This window comes from Rhagoletis zephyria, unplaced genomic scaffold, assembly GCF_001687245.7.
Source record: "Rhagoletis zephyria isolate East Lansing unplaced genomic scaffold, Rhagoletis_zephyria_1.1 Rzeph_scaffold_03877, whole genome shotgun sequence".
NCBI classification, from domain to species: domain Eukaryota; kingdom Metazoa; phylum Arthropoda; class Insecta; order Diptera; family Tephritidae; genus Rhagoletis; species Rhagoletis zephyria.
Genome location: NW_016160960.1, coordinates 32,293 through 39,521, shown reverse-complemented (window position 1 = coordinate 39,521; position 7,229 = coordinate 32,293). Strand labels below are relative to the sequence as shown.

Genomic DNA, 7,229 nt, shown 5'->3' with positions numbered 1-7,229 from the left:
CAACATTTCACTCTAAGCTAGCGATATATCAGATGGCATATTCAACGGCAGTGATTCCTAAAAACTTAGACTTTGGCGCGATGAAGAAATCTAGTTTTAAACCGCGTTCAGGTATGTTTAGATTTTCTTGGGAGCCTCCAAAATAGGTCCAGGACATACAATTCAGTGGCTTGTACAGTGTTAAAAAAGAGCAGCAAACAGTGCTTTTAAATGACGCTTCAACCATGAATTCCTTTCATAAATACTCATGTATATTAAGAGATGCACGCATACATACATACTATGTACAAGTTCGGAAGTGCCAAAATTTAGCCAATTCTTTTCATATAACTTAGTTACATGCTTACAAAAGATAGGATATGAGCTTATTGTGAAATGCTTTCATATAAATGAAATGGATCTATAAACATTGGAGAATAAGAAAATTCTTGTATTTTTTTGGTTCAGATACACTTTAGTAAGGACTTTTTATTATTCCCACAGAAAATCGAAGTAGATCTAATATATTAGAAAATCGTTGTAAATTTACTACGATCATAGTAAAGTTCTAACCCTGCTACATACATAAGTAATGAGAGTTTTTTGACATTTATGCACCTTGCACCTGGCACCATAAAATCGAGAACTGCGATCAATTCGTCATCTCTGTAATAAAGGGTTTTGATAATTCCTTCAGCCACTCATTGTCTGTGAACCTTAACGATTCCAAAATTGGTTGTGCCAGCAAAATGCCCTCATATAACAATGCCCTAATGTACACACTGCAGCACATCTTTCCTTTTTATATTCACATTTTAATGTATATTCATTTGTACATACTACTCTTACACTTACTCTCACGCCATTTCGCAAACAGCCTGTGTTTGGTTTTGATGAGCACACTTATGTTTGCAAAACTGCGGCATTGTTGCGCGAACGTGAGATCTTAGCAAATAGCATCTTGGTGGAGTCTGGTACTGCTAATTGATTATTCTGAACCACAGAACCGTAAGGTAATATTGAGGGAGTCAGGAACCTAGCTGTATAAAAGTCTATTACTGACGAATCGAAACCTTTAAAAAGTTGTTCTTACCTCGTTCAATTGCTTCCGTTTTAAAAATTGTTAGCTTGTTCTCACTGATGTGCCTCATAGCTGTTGTAAGAGTTACGTGTTAAATTTCAAAGCATAAAATGTACCATTGTATAAATTAAATTTCGCTTTCGTTGAATCTGTCGATTTTCACAGCCGTACAAGCAGCACCTCTTGAGGTGTCTATATGAAGATTGCGGGTAGGTGACAGTTTCCAACGCCTCTCATCGCTTCAACAGGTTCTAAATCTTTTTTCCTCTCGTGCGTTTTGGTGCCAATTTTGAAGGCTCATTTGGCAGCACATGTCGGCATTCGAATTGCCCATCGTAATATTCGTCAGGGTATTAAGGATTCTTACTAATGAATGTGGGTTTTTGTTCGTTGGTGGTTTACACCTGGTACAACGGTTTGGCAACCGTAGATCCTAATTGCAAGTGTTTAATCAATACGGCACCTAAAAATATAAGTTTAATTAAAATATATTACTATTTGCATAATTTACTCTACTTTGGCTTCACTTATAGTATGTCCTCGTGGTGGTTGCTAATTGACTGACATTTGTGTCATTCAGGAAATTGTAAAGTATGCCACTGTAGTGTAACCAGTGATGGAAAAATAGGTACCATTATACCCCGTTCAGACTTGCTTAAGCTGAAAGTACTTTCGGTACAAGAATCCAAGTTGAGCACATTTGCAATGTAACTTTGCAACCTTTCTTAAAAAAACATTTCAACACATTGCTTAGCCAAATATAAAAATGTATAAACCTGTGTTTGGTCTTTTAGGCACATTTATATACATACAAACCTAGGTAATTTAAGTGCCAGCTACAAAATGCGATTTCCCATCTCTTAGTAAAGCACAGCTGTCAAGATCAGCGACACCTACCGAAATAATAAGAAAAATTGTAAAAGTAGCAAGGAACGCCACCACATGTTAAATATAGGGAATTTTTTCTTTTTGGAGGCAGGCCAAGGTGTTAATTATCATATGCACATCAATTACTCTTACGGCAAATTTCTAATGAAAATTTAATTGAGTTGAATTTCGGAGTGTTATTTAAATGGCTATATAAGCAGTTTGCATATACATACAAATGATCTGAAAATGAAATTTTAACGTTAATCAGCAATCTTTACTTGGACGGCTCATCTGAAATTGGCCCTTAATACCCTAAATCGATAACAATGTATCGGTTCATGAATTAAAGTACCCTGCACGCTTGTATACAAATCCTTACACGTAAAATTTGTATAATTAAACAATTGAATTTAAACTCTGGATTATAGATCATACAATAATTATAACCAAATTTCATTGCTAATCGCCACCCAACCAACCAATAATAATATTAACAAAAAATATATATATGTATATACATAAACGAAAGACTCGGAGCGGAAACTCGGCCTTTCCGCCCGATCACATCATGGGATCGGAAGCTTGGGCTTTCCGACCCAAATTAGTACAAGCAAATACCACAACGGGGATCGGAATCTGGGCCTTTCCGACCACGTTCAAAAAGCCTACATATAAGCGATACATAATTTTATCAAATACAGCATCACGGTAGACTGGAGACACGGCCTCGGCAGCTACTTATTGCTTGAATTTATTATACACATATGTGCAAAGAAATGTTTAACCATGTCCTCTCGTACTAACCTTCTTTTTCCAATATCTAGGAAGCCGAATGCAATTTAATATTTATTTTAAATTTATTTGTTTATTTGGTAATGTAGGTGTGGTGGTTGGCCTAACAGATGTTGCTTATAGCAAGGGGGCCGGCATGTTTAGGCCATAAGCCTAAACCAAACTTTAAAAGGATGAACCACCCTAATATATAATCGCAAACACATACACATATGTATATGTACATGCATACGAATATGCACGAACACCCTTTTTCATTATATTTCCCGCCAAATACTTAATATAAACAAATTAGCTTATAGCGTTTTCTTTTCTCGAAAAAAGGCTGCACTTATTCTGCCTTGTGTTAGCGCTGTCACATTTTCATGTTCTGTTCTCAGCCCTTTCACAAGGTGTCGTGTTATTTTCTCGGCAGGTTGCGCTCTGATCCGGCGAAAGTGCTGCCTTTTCTGCCCTCAAATAAACGTGAGGGTGAGAGTTGCATGGTTGATTTTTAATTTAATTCTGTAAAAATGCAATTATTTTCCCTATCAGAAATAAGGGGTTTGCTTTAAAATTGTTAAAGACTTACAGGCCAAGTGAATAATTCAGCTTTATTAAGTTCTATAAATAAATTGTGATGGAGTAGTATATTTTCTGTTTCATTCTCATATAAAGAACGCAACATTTTCTCAGGTTTCAGGGCAACGCAAAGCAAGAGTTCCCATATAAAAGGGCAGAACTTTTTTTGAGAAAAGAAAACGCTTTTAATTTCCCCTCAATACAGTTCGCTGTTTGAGGGTTCCGCTAAACCTTTTATAAAAGAGCGCGGTCATTCCATTTTAATCACCAGCGAGCGAGCACGGACACCTATCAACCACCACCCTTCATCTCACACAAGGTAATATTGTAATTAATTAGCAATAAACCAAACTCATTTCAAATAAACACATAGCAAGTAATTATTAATTTAAACAAACAAACTTGTCTTTTCTTTTCACTAAATTAAAACATTGATGCCCTGCTGGAATTGCGAGCCACATATGTGTCAATGTTTCCAGAGAACATCAGCACACGCATTCTTAACAGCAGTCACTCTTTTCTCGATGGCTGCAATGGGGAATTTCAAATTTGTCGTTTCAGCAGGGAGGACGCCAATCTGCTGCATTACCCTCTCTTCTGCTCGATGATAGAGTCTCTCTGCTGTTCCAGTTTCCTCTCCATTCTATCAAATATGGCTGCTGATGGCGTGAAATTTCGCTTTCTTGTTTAGCTATCAGCTGAATCGGCGTTAATGCAAGTCATGTGAATCAGTGTGTGCGTATCAGCGACAGAAACAGATAAGAGCACTCACGTGCACAGATAGGTCAGCAATTTTTGGTAAATTTCGAAATTTAAGCGAGGAAAAATGCAAATATTTTAGAGCACCACAAAAACACGTCCTACTCGATCGACGTTCGGTTGTATGCAACAATTTACAATAGCAAGTAAACACAGGGTGCCTCTAATGAAAATTAAAACTTTCTGCTGCAATACACATGCTAAGCCCTCCGAAATCTTCTGCTGGGCTATGCGTTACAGCTTCACAAATTTTATCCCTACCGAACCCGAAGATGTATACACATCAAAAACTTTTGAAATAAAGTGAGCAGTAAAAATTTTGAAATTGTTTAGTAACTAATTGTTTATTTTTCGGCTTTTGCAAATTAAATAAGTTCTCTGCAAGAAGGTCTGTTAAAAAAAATACGTGTACATACATGGTATATGGTGTATTGAAATATCCCTTTTCCCTTGCAGTAAACCTTTTAGTGTTGGCAACAATAATGCTTTTCAAATAAGGCAGATCGGAATATGCGCTCTCTGGGAAGACAATACCTGTAATAATTGTACCATGTATGTAAACGTACTTTTGTGCTTTTCCGTACGCATGTTTACACATCAAATTTCATGAGTACCTAGTACTCACGCCTTTTTTATGTAAATCTGGAAGAACTGAAGAGATATGTGATGATGATTTGCTTTAATATGCGCACGCATATTTGATATGTTTCCACTGGTTTTCACCACTTTTGTGCACAATATGCAAATTATAGCGTATTTTTCCTTTGGTGAGAAATAACTCTTTAGATTCTCCATTTTTGGGTTCTGAAAAAAAAAATACATACAGTGGTCAAAAAATTATAACCGAACCACTTTTTGCCAAGTTTTAACGTATTATATTTTTTTGTTATTGAACTTTTGTTATATCTTCTATATTAATAAAAATGTTGTGTTCCTATGAAAATGAAATATTGCAATGCGGGTATCAAATTAAAGAGTGTTAAGAAGGCTTACAGCCGAAAATATGTATGATTAGGGTTGCCACCTGTTTCAAAGTTTAACTAAATTACACCGATGAAATAAATGAAATATTACAATATTGGTATCAAATTAAAGAGGGTTAAGAAAGATAACCGCTAGAAATATTTTTGAGGAGTTTTGCCACCTATTTAAAAATTTTAACTCAGTCAAATTGATAAAATATATAAAATATTGCCATGTGGGTGTCAAACAAAAGAGTTTTAAGAAGGCTTACAGTCAAAAATATTTTAAAGGAGGGTTGCCACCTGTTAAAAAATTTTGCGCAATTCAATTGATAAATGTAATGATATATTACAATATAGATATTAAATTAAAGAAGTTTAAGAAAGGTAACTGCTGGAAATATTTTTTAGGAGGGTTCCGGCCAATTTTAAAAGTTTTAACCCAGTTAAATTGATAAAGTAAATGAAATATTGCAATGTGGATATAAAACTAAAGAGTTTAAAGAAGGCTCACAGGCGAAAATATTTTAAAGGAGGATTGCCACCTGTTAAAAAATTTAGCGCAATTTAATTGATAAACTAAATGATATATTACAATATCGATAATCAATTAAAGAGGTTTAAGAAAGATAACTGCTGGAAATATTTAACTCAATTGATAAAATAAATGAAATATTGCAATGTGGGTATTAAACTTTAGAGTTTCAAGAAAGCTTACAGCCGAAAATATTTTTGATGAGGTTTGTTACCTGCTTGAAAATCTAACTAAATTTAATCGATAAAATCAATGACTTATTACAATATAGGTATCAAATTAAATAGGTTTAAAAAAGATGACTGCTGGAAATATTTTTGAGGAGGGTTGCAACCTATTTGAACATTTTAACTCAGTTAAATTGATAAAATAAATGAAATATTGCAATGTGGGTATTAAACTTTAGAGTTTTAAGAAAGCTTACAGCCGAATATATGTTTGAGGAGGGTTGTTACCTGTTGAAAATTTAACTAAATTTAATCGGTAAAATAAATGACTTATTACAATCATCAAACAATCAAATTAAAGAGGTCTAAAAACATCATGATGCAATAATATAGGTGTTATCAGTTAGCAACTTCTCGCTCTAATTCCGCCATATTGACTGCCTTAGGTGAGACAGTGTTACTTCTTTAACAATTCTTTGCCTAATAATATAGTTGCATATTTTTTTATTTTTTCTCAGTATACACATTTTTTTTTTAAAAAAGGTATTTTATCTTATATTATTTCATTTCATTACGAACATACTATAAAAAAGCAAATTTGGTTTAGGAAAAAATGTGAAATGTTATGTTTTTCCCCCAAATGGGGCTTAATTTCTTCCCGTTTTTCTTCTCGTTCTACTGAGCTAAGGCAGTGTCAAATCGAGCTGTCACAATTGATACCACCTTGTATTTTTGCATCATGTAAAAACATGACTGCTGGAAATATTTTTGAGTGGGGTTGCAACCTATTTTAAAATTGTAACTCAGTTAAATTGATTAAATAAACGAAATATTGCAATGTGGGTATTCAACTTTAGAGTTTTAAGAAAGCTTACAGCCGAATATATTTTTGAGGAGAGTTGTTACCTGTTGAAAATTTAACTAAATTTAATCCATAAAATAAATGACTTATTACAATATAGGAATCAAATTAAAGAGGTCTTAAAACATGACTGCTGGAAATATTTTTGAGGGGGGTTGCAACCTATTTTAAAATTGTAACTCAGTTAAATTGATTAAATAAACGAAATATTGCAATGTGGGTATCAAACTAAATAGTTTTAAGAAGACTTACAGTCGAAAATATGTTTGAGGAGGTTTGCCACCTGTTTGAAAATTTAACTCAATTAAATTGATAAAATAAATGAAATGTTACAATATGGGTACCAAACGAAAGGTATTTGAGAAATCTTGATTTGCAAATATTCTAAATAGGATTATGCAATATGTAAAATAAACTGAAAATATTGAAATTAAATGAAGTATTATAACTGGTTCGAAACGGAAAGTGATTGGGAAAGCTTTACTAGAGATTTTTTTTTTAATGTTTCTACTTATCCAAATCCGGACAGTTTGAAAAAAGAGAATTTACGATATTTTATCAAACGAAGTGATAAGTTGGTATACAAACTACGCAATGGAAAAAAAATTAATAAAAAGTTACGGATACAAATGAAGAAATGATAAAAAGCGTAACGAAAACA

At 33.7% G+C, this 7,229-nt stretch overlaps 1 long non-coding RNA gene across 1 annotated transcript; it reads right to left on the bottom strand.

The window, feature by feature from the left end:
- Positions 1–922: 922 nt before the first annotated feature.
- Positions 923–2,204, bottom strand: LOC108369840 (uncharacterized). The gene is made up of 3 exons (XR_001848571.1): positions 1,577–2,204; positions 1,073–1,523; positions 923–1,019 (listed from the first exon to the last, which is right to left on the bottom strand). It is a non-coding gene; the product is annotated as an uncharacterized LOC108369840 (long non-coding RNA).
- Between the last annotated feature and the right edge of the window lie 5,025 nt (positions 2,205–7,229).